This window comes from Equus quagga, chromosome 2, assembly GCF_021613505.1.
Source record: "Equus quagga isolate Etosha38 chromosome 2, UCLA_HA_Equagga_1.0, whole genome shotgun sequence".
NCBI classification, from domain to species: Eukaryota; Metazoa; Chordata; class Mammalia; order Perissodactyla; family Equidae; genus Equus; species Equus quagga.
The window spans coordinates 46,889,010-46,904,980 of record NC_060268.1 but is presented as its reverse complement, the minus strand read 5'-3'; the positions used below and the strand labels follow the sequence as shown (position 1 = coordinate 46,904,980).

Here is a 15,971-nt window from a genome sequence, read left to right as displayed (position 1 = left end):
TGTGGGCCCTGTAGGAGCAGGTTTTTCTTTCTCTGAAGTTCTGTAGTTTTCTTGGGTGTATTCCCTGTTGGTTTTCAAAGACAGCAAAACCAAGTTATTATGAGATCTCACCTCTGTTGTGCTGAATGTAAGGGCTGGGTTGCCTAATGTGGAGCTCAGATCCCCTGCTCCTCTCGGAAAAGCTCCATACATTTGAGATAGCTCCTGGCTATGAAGCACCATGGCTGGGGTGTAGTTTTTATTCCTTTGGCAGAGCTCTCTCTGTCTCTTTCAGCTCTGTCTGCGCTGTCCCTTGTGGAGGTTCTTTTTATCCAGTGTCCAGGTCTTTCTCAGAAGAAATTTTTCCACTGGTAGTTGTAGATTTGTTGTGTCCATGGGAGGAGGCAAGTTCAGGATCTTCCTACACTGCCATCTTCCAAACTCTAAATAAAATGTCAGTGTGGGGTTTTCGGAGGTTCATCTTATTTGGTATTTTTGGGGCTTCTTCGATTTGGATACCCATCTCTTTCCCCAGATTTTGGAAATATTTGGCCATTATTTCTTTGAATAAGCTTTCTGTTTCTCTCTCTCTTTTCTTCTTTTGGAATTTCCACAATGTGTATTGGTCTGCTTAATGATTTCCCGTAAGTCCCTTAAGCTTTCTCCACTGTTTTTCATTCTTTTTTCTTTTTGTTCCTCTGACTGAATTATTTCCAATGAATTGTCTTCAGGTTCACTGATCTTTCTTCTACTTGGTCTATACCCCTGTAGTGAATTTTTCAGTTCAGCTATTGTGTTCTTCAGCTCCATGATTTCTGTTTGGCCCTTTTTAATATTTTCTTTCTCTTTGTTGAGGTTATCATTTTGTTCATGCATTATTCTCTTTACCTCAGTAAGCATGTTTACAACAGTTATTTTGAATTTTCTGTCAGGTAGAGCATATAACTTTATTTCATTAGGGTCATTTTCTGAAGAGTTATCTTGTTGCTTTGTTTGTTACATCTTTGCCTGATTCTTCATTTTCCTTGACTCTGTATTGGTGTCTGTGTGTTAGACAAAGCAGCCACCCCTCCAGTCTTCACAGCTGGCCTTGTACAAAAGACCCCCACCAATCAGCCTGACCAGAGATTCTGGCAACCCCTCAATCTTTTGTGCTAATCCAACCCACTTTCTCTGTTTTTCACAGTCCCCAGGTGTCTAGGGTAGACCAGGTCCTGTCAGTGCATGAAGACAAGTGAGACTGAAGTCAGTTCCTTGGGCAGTCCCCAGAAAAGTTGGTTCATTGGACACTCTGTCCAACTCTCCTTCCTGAGGGAGTATCTGAAAACTGGTATTTTTTGTCTGCTTGCTCCATCCTGAACCAGAAAGAGGTACTATGAGGACTGCCAGCCAAAATTTCTGTCTCTGTTCTCATTAGCCCCAAGGTGGCTAGATTATGCCAAGTCACCTCAGCAGTCTAAGACAGGCAAGAGAGAAGCCAGTCCTTTGGGAAGCCCTCACAAAAGTTGCGGCTTTAGAAACCTAGACCAACTCTTTCCCTCACCAGGGACAAGCTAGCAGCTGTGGTTTTTGCCCGCTCACTCTGTGCTGAGCAGAGGGGAGGAGCATTTACCAGTCCAAGTCACTGTCTCTGTTCTCCCCTGGATGGCTAGACTGTTCTGGACCCATCTGAGCTCCAAGACTGGTGAGACAGAAGCCAGTTCTCTGGGGAGCCCCCTCAAAAAAGTTGGGCCATTGGATGTGTGAACCAACTCTTTCCCTACCCTGGGAGAATCTGGGAGCTGGGGATCTCTTCCTGACCATATGATGCTATGCCAGGGTAGGAATTCTGGCAAAAGGATGTTCTGAATTTCCCTAGTGGCTTTAGTGAGTCTGGCTTCATGTTTGCCTGGGGTGCACCAACCTTTCAGTTAGTTTCTGGATTTCTCACAAAGGGAATTTGCCCATGAATTGTAGTTGAATCAGTGTGTTTTTGAGGGGAAAGAAGGTCCAGGTCTTCCTAGTCTGCCATCTTGCTGATGTCACCCTGAGATGACTTCTTGAATGGGACCTGTGCTGCTTTCTTAAAGCTGTGCATGTAAGCACCTGGTCTCAAAAACTACCCTTTCTTCTGTGATCTTAAGAAGGCACCAGTATCTGGGCACCAGTAAGTATCCTGGCAAAGAGACCCAGCTGGATGAGAGGGAAGGGAGTGTCAGGTGCACTGAGTTCTATCTCTACTCCTGAGACTGGGAGATGTAAGAAAACTAGGGAATGAGAGTCTTCTCCTGGAGCCTTGATAGAGGGACTAATACCACTTGTGGGTCTGCCCCCTCTTAAGGTACCCCAGTGGCTGTCACTAAGCCCAGATAGCAGACAAAAAACCCACTACCATAATACCTAAGGGGCCCAGTGATACTTTTAGAAGAGGCTTCTATGAAACTAAACCACTAGAGAACAATGACAACTTTAAAACTAATATTAGGCTGTAAAGATTTCAGTAGAGCACAAAAAGATTTTCTGGAACCGAAAGACTAGATCTGCAGGCAAATTAAGTAGAGGGAAAAGAGAGGAGTAATACTTAAGTAATAAGGAGTAAATTTCCCAAGCTAAAGAAAAGGCCTGAGTCTGCTGATCAGAAGGTTTTGAGAAGTTCTGGACAAGACAAATGAGTCATAGCTTGGTAAGTTCCCGAGGTCTAAGGATAAAAAGAAAATCTTGCAATCTTCCAGAAGGAAACTACAAGTTACTTCCAGAGGAAGAAGGACCATGGGGCATCGAGTTTCTCTTCTATAACACTTGAGGCAGAGATGAGTGAGGTGAATCATGTGAAGGTTACTGAGAAAAAAAATACTGCATACCAAGAATCCTGTAGCAAGACCTTACTCCCCTGCCAGAGTGAAAGTAATGTACTTGAGAATATGCAAGGATTCAAAGGACATGTCACCCACGTCTTCTATCAGAGAAAAGGATGTTAAGAAAAGATCTAACCAAACAATAAATGAGTCAGCTTAAAGGCTTCAGGAGGGAGGGAAGATAAAAAGGAAAAAAAAAATAGCACTGAGCAAGGATCCTTACAATATATAATTAGTTACGTTGGGATGGATCATAATAGACTGTTTAGGAATGTGTAACAGACGTGTGCAAAATAGAAGAGACGTATATTTCAAGGGAAATGTTAATAATAGCCTGGAACTAAATGCATGAAAGGAGAAAGAGGGGAAGTAAAAGTCTTCCACAGGTCTCATGTTGGTGTGTGAGAACGGGAAGTGAAAGCATTCATTCTGAGGAGGCGGAAGAACAGCAGGAGAATAGAGAATTTGGGGGAGATAGTTGGAATCCTATCTTCATATAATGGAAAAAAGTATGGTTCTGACTATGAGGGACAAAACGGAGGAGGCAGCTGGTAGAGTGGAAAAGGAGAGTAGAGCTCCCCAGTTAACAAGGAAAATAGAATTGCATAGGAACTTGAGCTAACTAATTAATACAAAGGAAATGGAGGAGAGTGAACTAAGTGGTAAAAATTAAGTAAAATAGAAGAAACAAGGCACTGATGACTTGTTTGCTAGATACAATTCACACTCTTCAGTCTAAAGTTCAGTCCTATTTGATCTCTCTGCAACCTTTGGCGCTCTTCCTCACCCTCTCCTTCTTGACGCTCCTTCCTAGCTCGGCTTCCCTGACATTACTTCCAGTTTTCCTCCTAGTTTTCTGACCATTCCTTCTCAGTGTCCTTCAACTGTTCTTCACCTCAATTGCCGGTGTTCTCCAGGGTTTTGCCCCAAATCCTCTCTCTGTAGACTCTTCCTTGGTGATCTCATCTACTTTCAAAGCTTCTGACCACCAGCTACCATGGACCACTCCCGAGCTCTGTGTGCAGCCTAGGCCTTTCTTCTGAGCTCTGGACCCACAGGGCCAACTACCCATGGTGTGGCTCCACCTGGAGGCCCACAGGGACTCAAACTCAGCACGTCCAAACTTTCCCCAAATCTCCTGCTGCTGTATTCCCTAAAAGGAAAACAGAAGAAAAACCTTTATCAAGTCAGTGGAAGAAAGTGTCATAGCATTTTATATTTTATTGCTTTATTAGTGATAGCAAGATTTTTTTCATATTTTACTCATCAGTTATGTGTGTGTGTATGTATGTGTATATGCAAATCCTTTCCCTACTTGATTTTCCTTAAGCCCCTTTCTTCCTCCCTGACTGTGCCTTAATTTGGGTCCCTGTCATGCCTCAACCAGATTACGGCGACACTTTCCTGAGGGCTCCTCCTGCTCCCTGCTGAAGTGTTCCTCAAGTGCTTAAGTCCTCCTCCTAGCATAAGTCTGCTAGTTTATGCACCCAGACTCGATTCTTTAGTCTGAGGGATATGTTTATTATACAAATATGATTGTGTCAGTCCCTTGCTTAAAATATTTCAGGGGCTTCCCAGTGCCTTCAGAGTGAAAACCAAGCTCCCTGGCATGGCACACATGGGGCCCTCCATGATCCGACCCCTGCCCACTCTCTCTCGCCTATGTCTCACCATTCCACACTGTGTCCTAGATTCCTTCTTTCAGCTTCTGGGAGGTGCCTGCTCCTTCCTTGCTCCATGCCACTACAGCACTCACCTCTCTGCTTTTTCTGCCCTTTTTCCCTTCTCTATCTGGCTAACTTTAATTCATTCTTTGAAACCTACCTCTGGTGTTCTCTCTTAGAGCCTCCTCACCCCTGACCGCAGCTCTCTGGGAGGCGTAGCTGCCCCAGCTTCACGCTCCCACTGCAATCATGTTTACCCGTTCTAGAGTCCATCCATCATTTTACAATTGCCTTTCTATCTGTCTATCTCCCTGCCAGTCTGTGAGCTCCTTGAGGACAGCCCGACATCTTACTCATTATATTCCCAGAACTTTAATGCATGCCTGGCATATAGTACACGTTCCATACATTTTTGAATGACTGAATGAATATGTGAGAAAATGAAATACCCTGGCTATAGTTTCTGTCTGAGACTTCCTTTCCTGAATGTGAGATTCACTCACTGAAGAGGGAGTAATTGAAGTTTCATGCCACCATCCCCTCTGCCCAGTGAGAGAGGGTGCTCCCTTGAGAAACTTTTTCCATCCCAAGGGGTGTTTGAAGGGAGTTCTCTGTATCTGCTTACCTTGTAAAATTTCCCTCTCTTTGGTCCTGGCCTCGTTTACCTTCCTGTTACATTTCTTGGGGAGCACTACTAATACTCATGTCTTCCCCAAAAGGCCCTCCCTGTTTCACCAAAGGCCCCAAGCCTGAATGTCCAAGCAGACACTGAAAAGGGGCCAAAGTCTCAGGGCCAGTCAGCTCTAGAGGATGCCTTATTGGTGTCCCTTCCCCTTCCTGTTTGCCGTTGCCTGGTTCATGCTGTGTTTGGGGTAGGGTTCTGTGTGCTGAAGCTGGAGCCTCCTGATATAGTGCTTCAGGGGGCCTTAGGGAGGACTAAGGGCTGTGATGGCCCCAAGAACCCAGCACTTTGGAGTGTGGGACCAGAATGCGAGAGGCAGGCCAGGGCAAGGGCTTGGCTCAGACTGGCGTGGGAGTGTAGGAGTCAGGGCTCTTCAGAGAAACAGAACCAATAAGATGTATATGCAGATATGTATAGATAATATAGAGAGGTCATATATATATATGTATTTATTATAGGGAACTGACTCATATGATTGTGGAGGCTGACAAGATGTGCAGGGTGACTTGGCAAGCTGGAGAGCCAGGAGATTTGATGCTGTGGTTCCAGTCTGAATGCTGGCAGCCTTGAGACCCAGGAAGAGCCAATATTTCAGTTCAAGTCCTAAAGCAGGAAAATCCAGTGTGGCAGTCTAAGGCAGTCAGGCGGGAGGAATTCTCTCTTACTCCAGGGAGGGTCAGCCTTTTTGTTCTAGTCAGGCCTTCAACTGATTGCATGAGGCCTACCCACTTTAGGGAGGGAGAGCTGCTTTATTCAGTCCACCAATTTAAATGCTAATCTCATCCAAAAACACACAGAAACACCCAGAATAATGTTTGACCAGATATCTGGGCACCCTGTGGCCCAGTTAAGTTGATACATAAAATTAACCATCTCAGGAAGCAATAGAGTAAGCAGGTAACCCCCTAACTTCAGCTGTTGGAAGACATAACCTACACACACACACACACACACACACACACCCCCTGCCCTCTAACTAAGGCTTCCCAAAAAGGGCAGCTCCAACCCCTAAGAGGCATTTTTGGAAATGTATGGAGGCATTTGTCACAATCACAATTTGTCACAATGATGGGAGTGGGGGTGCCACTGGCATTTAGTGGACTAGGGCAGAGATGCACATGTTCTTCAGTGGTCAGGACAGTTTATATCACAAGGTACTGTCACACATGACTTTTAAACATCCCGCTGGATATTCATGCCCATGAAAACCCTGTTCATAATTATCTGAGTCTAGCATCCATTTTACATATAAACACAAAGGATTTTTGCAGTTCTAACATAAACTGAATTTTTCAGGAATGCAAAATTGATTGAAGGAGGTACATTCTGTGTAGGACTTTACAAGTTGTTCACCATTCTGGAAAATCAGATTATGAATGACAATGCCAATCACAGTATTTGAGCGGCCCTTAAAATACTTGTGAATCCGCGCGCATTTTTATCTGTTGCATTCATGGTGATTCCGCACGTAAGAGCAGACATCTAATGACTCAGGTCTTCCAGCGTGGTTGTGGACATGTTTTTTCGGGTATTGAAATACTTATTTTAGTATGAAATTACTTTTCTTTGTTCCTTGATTATAACTCAGGGAGTGCATTATTTTTATTGAAATTATGAATTTTAGAGGGGAAATTTTGTAGGTAGGCAGATTCTATGGTTTTCATTTGAGCATAGCAAAGGGAGAGTTACAAATTATTTGTTATAAAAGGGGCATTGGGTCTAGTGTGTGGCTGAGAGCCACTACTCTAAGTGAGCCAGTGCCTATGAGGAAATGCTCATCTGTCTGGTGGGCCCAAGCCTGGCCCCAAATGGCCTGTGTGCAGTAAGGAGACGGGTCCCTTAATAACCTTATCTTCCACTTTGGAGAAATTCAGAAATTAACAAGTCCCTAAGTGACTGGCTTATGTGTCCTACTCTCAGTGTCACTGAGATGTTTCTTTGTTCAAGCAAGGGATGGAAGAATCAAGAGCTTTCAAGCCTAGCTCCTCCCAGGAGTTTACAGGCTCTGCCTCCTCCATGAAGGCCACCTGGACCAGTTCCACCTCCAGGAAACTCTCTCTTTCCTACTCTGAGCTGCCTACACTTGCTCCGCCTTAACTTTTTCTTGCGAGTTCATTTCTTATCCTTTCAGATGGACTGTAAATTCCTTGAGGGGAGAGATTGATGTGTCCTATGTCCTAAGGCACTCATTAAGAATGTTGAATGAATGAGTAAGTGAACGAATGGATGAATGAATGAATGCATGATTTGGGGTTGGGGGAGGATAATAGATGGCTCTACTAATTTAATGCCAGTGTCTGGATATCCAATAGAGGGGACTGGTTGGTGCTTTCCACCCAGCCAGCTTGCTGGCTGAACGCCTCTAGGGGTGCCTTGGGCTTTAATCAGGAATTTAATTAGCCCTGGCACCTGATTCTGGAAGAAATGGAGAACAGCCGTGAGCACAAGCAGGAGAGATCTGAGCTATCACCAGTCTGACATATGGCGCCATGTAGCCCCCGCCAGCTTCCGTTTAGGGCTGGACTGAGTCCTAGGTTACTTTACTTCTAAATGTCAAAAGTGTTTATTCTTTTGAGATGCTAGGTGATTAAGACCTTTTATTGACTGCCTGAAACCAAAAATATAAACTACTTTTGGATGATTAGGGGTATTTGCAAAGTGGTTGAAGATGTAGTGGGTGTAGGGAGCACAGTTCTGGATTTGAATTCAAAAGACTGGGCTTGATCCCTGACTTTTCTACCAACTAATTGTGTCGCCATGGCGAAGTCAGTCCATATTTCCAGGGTGAAAAGTCTAGGAGTCAATGAAATGCAGTAACAACTATTTAAAGGAGTTACACAATGACGCATTGGCAGAGGTGGATACACCATGAAGCTCAAGATCGTGAAGCTTTAAGGCCCCTCAGTGCACTGGTCCCTTTCCAAGGCCCTGTGCCTTGGTTTGTCAGATGGTATTATTACCTTAAATCTGGGTCTTCTATTAAGAGCTCTTCTGGGTTCAAAATTCTATGTTTCTGGCCAATGAGCTCTAGGAAGGGCATTTTCTGTTACACAACTCTATCCAGTTTTATAACTCGCTATTTTTGAGTTTCAAGGACAACACTGTGTCATAGGTACATTGTTCCTTTCTTTAGGTACTTAGCACGATTTTGGACAATTCTGATAAAGAAAAAAACCTGAGTGAAAGTCTAGATCCGTGGGATTTACTGGTATAATATTTAAACTTGAGCCTCATTCTACATTTTATTGTAGTTGAGAATTCTACCAGCAAAAATTCTTTTACTGTCAGGTCCATGTCATGGTTCTATTAGTTTTGCTCATCTCATTTCTTGTCATTCGGGATTTCCAGACATTAGGTGTTAATATTGCCCATGCACTGCTTTTCCTTCATATTCCTAGAAGAGCTTTCCCTCTGGCCTCTTGGAAGCCATGGGTGGGAGGTGCTGGGTAAGGTATGCATCGAGCTGACAGTGTTCAGTAAAACAGGTCCTTATCCTGTAGCAGCCTGATTTGGACACTTACCCTAATCAAACTGGGAAAATCTGGGGGGCTCAGGAATTCTCTTAATTACTTGTTGGATAAGTATGAGGTGCAAGCCCCTGATTTAGTGTCATACTACGGGCCCAAGAAGACAAAGCAGAGAAAGCATGTGGTAAAGGAGGTGAATGTCTTTAGGCTGCAAGTCCTTGCATTAGATCCTTTCTTCCCAGCCTTCTCAGTCCTGATAACCTCTTCGCCCTGCCAGCAACAAGCACTCCAGGTCAGTGGGCAGCTTAAATGGACTTCCAGTTAATATTTACTCTCCCTGTTGAAATTTGCATTTTCCATATATACTTTTTCTCATTTAAATTTAATTTCTGTATTTTTTTTGTTGGCTTTAAATCAGTGTTTAGTTTTGAACCAGCTTTGAATTTGCCTTTTGTTCTTTTGGCTTACAATTATCTTTTAGTTTATCTTATTCTACTGCTGTTACGTTCTCAACCATCCGCGAGCTGGATTAGAAGAACTGGTGATCAGTGTGTGACCTTGTCACCCAGCATGCACTACTTCATCAGACTAGGGTTTAATAAATATGGTGGCTCCTCTCTTTACAATGTTCTGGTATCCTATAAATTGGTTTGTTTTATTTGCCTTTATTTCTATGTCGGCATTTTAAGAACAATTCCCAAATTTATTTGGTAACACATTGTTATCAAATGAGCCTAATGGTAACTAGGAATAGCTAGACTAATTCCCAACAAGTTACGACTTCATAAATACGAATCTTCGGAAATGATGAGGAATGTCTACATTTAAATAAGGAGAGTGTCCACTCTGTTGGGGGCTGGAGGGCTGTCCTCTGACCAAGGGGAACATGTGGGAATAGTCCCGTTCCACATGCTGCCTGATTTTAAGACCGCACCAAGCCTGTCATCGTGCTGCCCAGTCTTCAAGGGGGCTGAAAGACGCTGTGAATAGAATCAGAAGGGACACATTTTTGTGTAGGCTTAAAGAAAAAAGCAAGACACCCCCCCCCCCCCCCCCCCCGCCCGCCATGTCTCCTGGTTTTATTCGCGGCACAGAAACACAGACCCTCCTCCCCCCTGCCCTGCACGCCAGGCTCCTGTTGTCATGTTACAGACGGTGTCAGAAACGCTGCAGTGAAATTCAGCCTGTGGGGTTCAGAGATCTGGAGCGTTTTCTCGGGAGGAGGGATCCACACACAAAAACACCATTCGGAATCCCTGTGGTGACTGGGAGGTGAGGAGAGGATGAAGCCTAGGGAAGGTTGGAAGGGAAAATGCAGGCATCTTTCTCTCCCTCCCTCCTCTTCTCCACAGGGCTCCTGAGTGGTGGAGCTAAGATGGAGGTGACTTAGGGAGTGGGCTGGCTCCAGACACACACACCGCCTGGGGAGGTGATGGGGGCGTGGACACGGAGGTCTGTGCTGAACGTTACAGTGTGTGAGCGCTTTCACGTTATCTCATAGGGGTAGGTCAGTGGCTCCTGAGCCATGTTATAGTCCTAGAAATCAGATTTCAGAGTGGTTAAATAAATTTCCCAAGAGCTCACAGTTTGAGAAGAAGGGTTAGAGCCACATCCAAATCCGAAAATTTGGCGTTGGAAGGCCCCTGTGCCTAAAACATCTCCCTCTCTTGGTTCATCTTTGATGCCTCAAGGTCTACTCTTTAAAATTAATTTCTTTGGGAACTTATGGATTTTTTTCTCCCACAGGGCATCCGCATTTTCTTTCTTTAGGAAGCGTGATGCCCGAGCGCGAGTTAGTCAATTGGCTGCTTTCCATCTGAGAGCAGCTTCCTATAGTAGGAGCTGCTCAGTAGGCAGGGAAGGAGGGGGCTGGAGAAGACGAGGCATGGTGGGCAATTGTAGGCCACCCACAGGCCTGGGCTCTTGGGGAGGTGATGGCTCACCTGTAGGGGTGTGGGAGGCGGTCCAGAGAAGGCGACCCAGAAGGCCACTAGAAGAGAAAGCAGGAGGAAGGCACAAGGTCCATTTCCTTCCTTTTTACTGGGCCAGCGAAGGCCTGTCCAGGGCCCTTGTGGTTCCAGCTGGCATTTGGCACAGAAGAAAACACTGAATTCCTTGTAGCCATTATTGAGGCTTCAAGGTTTGGCACCTCTGTGTTAGCAGCAGTTTAGGAACAGTTGAGCCAGAAGTGGGATGCGTTCCCTGCAGACCTGTAATTCTAGGAACTGCATTGTTTCCTAATGGGATCACTGGTTATGGACTCGTGGAGCTGGAAGGGGTTCCACAGTGGGAGAGAAAGCTAGAGGTCCTGCAGTCAGCAACTGAGACCCAGAGGGATGGGGGCTTGCCCAAGACCACATGGCCAGTTAGCTTCCTCACAGCTGCTGCCATCAAAGGTAACTGCAAAACCCTAATGGGGCAGGCTGGGGAGGGAAGGTGGAAAACATTCTGTCAAGCTCTCCTCAGAAAGTTCTCTATCCTTCCAGAAATTAAAAAATGTGACGACTGAAGGGGGCCTGGGACGCATTTTTAAGTGATTTGGTGGTGTGACCGACATTTGAGTCCTTCCAGTTTGCTCTTCCTGTCTGAATGGCTAACAGCAGTAGCAGCAAGAAACTCTTACAGAAAACTTAGCTCTAAACGCCAAGGCCGTTCCTCTCTCTAAATATAGCATACAACAAGAGACAGGCATTTGCATGTAGTAGTTCTCTATTAATTTTCCCTTTGTGCTTCCAAATCAGCTAAGGGGCCGCACACTGTTCAGAGAAAGCCTCCACTTGTTCTCCGCTTGCCCGGCAGGAGATCAGGGGAAGAACACGGTGCCTCGCAATTAATTAGGGCCACCTTCCTCTGAAGAGGTCGGGCCCCCAGTGATGTGGAAGGTGCTCGCAATCTCCACTCGGCCTACGTCCAGGCCAGGAAGCAGCGCCTTTACTCCACAGCCCAGCCCTGCCAGTGGCAGGAGGGCTGCTCCAGCGAGAGACAGGGAGGCGAGAAGGGAGCTGCAGCTCCATCCTCCATCCTCCGTTCTCTCACACAAGCGGATGAGGATGCTCCCTGACTTGGCTGCTGCACTCAGGAATTTCATTTACCAGGTTTCTTTTCTGAAAGGCATTTCTCTCAATTTAGTTCACAGGTTGTTGGTGGGTTCCTCTTCCTTTCTTCCCAGGAGCTCCTCTGGGCTCCTCCCCTCTCTGTGAGGGCCTAGGTCCCCCCTTTCCCGGACAGGGTCCAGCCTGCCTGCGCACTCTCTCAAAGGCCTCTGGGGCCAGAGGATGAGTCCCTAGGTGCTGTCGGTCTGTTCCGTTCAGCAGATGTTCATTGAGGACCGACTCTGGGAAGGCTCGGGACCAGGCCTGAAGCACCCGGGGACGGAAACCTCTGCTACCTGACCTCATGGAGTCTATAGATCAGTGACAGAGCCGGTTTGGGGGATGGGAAGGGAAAGGGCTGAGAGGGACCTCAGGAGTGGGGTTATATAAAGAGGGGGGGATGATGCAGATTCTGTGTCTCTCCAAACTGAGATAGCTCTCAGGCTTGTTGGGGGGCATACAAAGCTTCAGGAATTGTCAGTGCCCTCCAATGGAGCATCTAGGAATGTTACTCTCACCTTCCCACTCACCCGCCACCTGACCGTGTGCTGTTTTGTGTTTGACTGTTGGTTACTTGCGTCTCTGAGTTCTTGTCTCAGCCGGAGGACAAGTCTCTTCAGGGCAGTGCCACCGCATCCCAGCTGTTTCCCCTGAGCTTACTCAGCCCAGGGCAGGGTGGAAGTAGGTGCTCCACAGGCACTTGGCAAACACACTCATCGGGGGAAGGCAGGCAGCTGGAGGCGGGGGTAGGGCTCATGGCCAGTGGAGGCCTCAGAGGCTTGCTGGCTCCCCTTGATCCCCCCTCCCCAGTCTGTGGCTCTTGACACCTGCTTTGCTCCCAGACTTAAGGCCAACGGCTCAATGATGTGCTGCTCGCAGTATGCAGATGACACGGCGGTGAGCAGGGACAGGGCTATGGACTATGCCCTCGCTCAGAGAGGAAAAAGAGATCTGGCTTTGGACCTCAGGCTCTCCAGTGCTTATCCACTTGAGTCTCCACACCGGTAATAGGGGAAGATGACATCTACTTCCTAGTGTTCTGAAGATTCAGTTAACGTGTGTGAAAAAAATGGTCAACATTGAGTGTTGCTTTGTGGCCTACAAAGGGATTTCCCATCCATGATCTTATTTGAACCTCACAGCAGGCAGGCATTCTTATCATTTCCACTTTACAGATGAAAAACTTGAGCTTCAGAGAGTGTAAATGACCTACTAGAGAGCACACAACTATTAGGAGGAGCCCAGCCTGACTTTGGCCGGTGATGCCTATCTTAAAAGGATAGCCGGAACGTGTCTGGGGTCTTAAAGTCCTTTCACGTCCAACTGCTTGTTCTTCCTAGGGGGAATGTATAAATGCGCAGTGTTGCTGTATATGAAACATTCAGGGCATGATTTTCATGAGATTGCCGCAGCCAATGAAACAGGGAGTCTTCGGTAATCACGTGGATCCAAGTGCTTCACTGGCCGTCTCTTACGGGTGACAATGATGGGTTACGAGGACTGTATAAGAACCGTTTATAACAATGTCTACCAGGTATAATGATAAGATCTGGTGAGATATTTTGATCGCACCACAATACACGAAAGAGTCTGTGAGAATTGTATGTGTTTCTTCATCTGACAGAACCTGCATTTATCTTCAGAAAACTTTGTCATGAACGAATTTAAATTATTCTTTCATGTCTGATTTCAGATGCTTTAAGTGGTACATCTGAGAATGAGATTGTTGATTACAGTGTTTACAAGGAAATGGGAGGAATATTCTATTAATAACTATTAAAATCTGCTAGACTTAGGTTAAGCCTAAAATATATCTAGTTTTAATAAAATAAGGTGAACACCTTCCGTTTTCAGCCTGATTAGGGGAGAGGGTATAGGGGCGAGAGTCTTAGGCTGAGGCTTGAAAGGAACAGCAACAGTTTGGCCAATGGGGACGGAGGTTGCACAAGACAGGAATGGGATGGACTGGTGACAACCCAGGGCAACGCCTGGAAAGTGCTTGGCCCCTCATAGTTGGGCAATGAATGCAGAGGGACCAGGGTCCATCCATTGCCTTCAACTTTGCAGACTACATCTCAGGGTGTTTCCTGTGAAAGTTCCAGAAGAAAACCACTGTGGTCAGCTTAGGGAATATGTGGTTCATGTTGGAACTCTGGAGATACCACATTACTGGAGAGGTGCACCCTGGATGACTGACAAGATTAAACTCAACTTTCCAGATGTTGGCAATGATAGGAGACTCAGTTCCAATGACCAGTTGTTTATTGAAAGAATGTTAGCTCAAGTCATAACAAATGCATTCTAACCCTGACAGCCACAGGAAGGGTACCAAGAATGAAGTGTCCCCGATCCCATGAAACAGCTCACTGGAATCTGTGAACTCTAGAACCTGGAATGGGAGGATTCTGACACCCTTGCCCCATGATCAGCCAAGACTGAGAATGCTGGGAGGCCTGAGGCTGCAGAGGTCTGGGCATCCGTGAGCCCACCCTCTCCCCAGGAGATCCCTCACTCATGAGGGGTCATGTGCAGGGCATGGGTGATGCAATTCCTAGATAGGACACTGGCTCCTGACTGTAAGTGGAATGTGCACAACTGGACTCTGGCAGGAGGTTTTGGTGCTGGTCAACCCATCAAACTAGGTAAGTCCTTAGAGCCTGAGGGGGAACAGGAGACTGCTCCATGCTTTGTCAGGGAATGGGAAGATGTCAGAATGTGGGGCTAAGAACAGGTCTTTGGTGTTGAACAAACATGGCTTTGTACCTCAACTTTGACATCAACTGAGTAATTTTGAGTAGGTGGCTTCATTTCTTTGAGCCTCAGTTTCTTCATCTTCATCTGTAAGAGAGGGGTGGTATTACAACTTTCTTGCTAGGCTATTGAGGGCAGTAAATTAGATAATGTTGTAGAGCACCCAGCACTGTGCCTGACATATGGGCACTTACTACATAGTGAAGTAGTACCCTGGCCACTGTAGTCTCATGGGATGTCTGAGCAGGGGGCCCAGGAAGGGTCCCCTGTCTTAAAGGTAGGTCTGGATCCTGGACTTCTGGCAACACTTGGAGCTTCCTGATGGAGGTTTGGGGGAACTAGGGGACCACAGTCCAGTTCCCTGGTGGTGTCAAAGTGTAAAATCTCCATTCCTACCCTTTTTGTCCCAGATTCTCTCAAAGGCAGAATAGGACTGCGGGATGGCACTGGGCCAAGTGTCAGGAGAACTGAGATTGGCTCTGCCGCTCCCTGGCTGGATGACCCTGGACACATCCTGTAACCTACTGAGCCCTGGGTTTCTTCATTTGCAAACTGAGGGCAAGGTTATCTGCTCTGTTTGTCACTGGATTACATTTAACCTCATTAGCCTGGCACTCAAGCTCCTTCCATCATATTCCCTGGTCTCATCTCCCGTAACTCCTCTTCAGGCCCATATGGTCCTGCCAATCCAAACTTTTCTTAGCATTCCCTTCATACCTAGACAGAACCTTCCTTCCCAGGTCTTTGTGAGTCTAAATCCTATGTACCTTTGCATCCCCTGCAGTATCTAGCACAGAGTCTTGTATAAAATAGATGATTACTTTATCAGTTAGGATTCGGCTTGGTTACATGTGACTGTAAAATGAAAATAATAGTAGTTCAAACAAGATAGAAATTATTTCTCTCTCATGGTAAAGAGGTCCAACAGAAGACAGCCCAGGGCTGGGATGGTGGCTGCAGGTATCAGGGACCCACACTCCTTCTGTCTTGCTGCTCTACTATTCTTAGCACATCACCTCATGGTCCACTACGGCTGCCAAATTTCAGGCATCTTATTTTCATCCAGCCAGCAGAAAAGAGAGGAGAAAGAGGGCAAAGAGTGTATTCTCTCCTGTTAAGGAGGGTTCCTGTGTGCTACACATGACACTTCTGCTCATATCTTATTGGCTAGAACTTAGTCACATGGTCATTTGAGCTGCAAGGGAAGCTGGGGAGTATAGTTGTTAACTGAGCATGCTGCCATTTCTAACAAAATTGATAGGGAAGAGGGGGAGAATGGACATTAGCATATCCACGTGTTTGCTTCTGGCACAGTTATTAAAAGAAAAAAAAAACATAAACACTCACTACCAAGTTTAAAACCCCAGATAATGGATGAGATTATGATTACAAAACACTTACCTTTGAAATGGTATGGATATGCCGATCTGTAGATTGGAAATAGCCCTATTCTTCCTCACCTGTGGTAGGAACATGCTGACACATTTTTTTCATAGAATGAT

The 15,971-nt window shown here is 46.0% G+C and overlaps 1 protein-coding gene across 1 annotated transcript in view; it reads left to right on the top strand.

Moving 5' to 3' along the window:
* The window catches only part of LOC124236210 (aromatase), a 111,576-nt gene that overhangs the window by 135 nt on the left and 95,470 nt on the right, over positions 1–15,971 (top strand). The window lies entirely within an intron of this gene.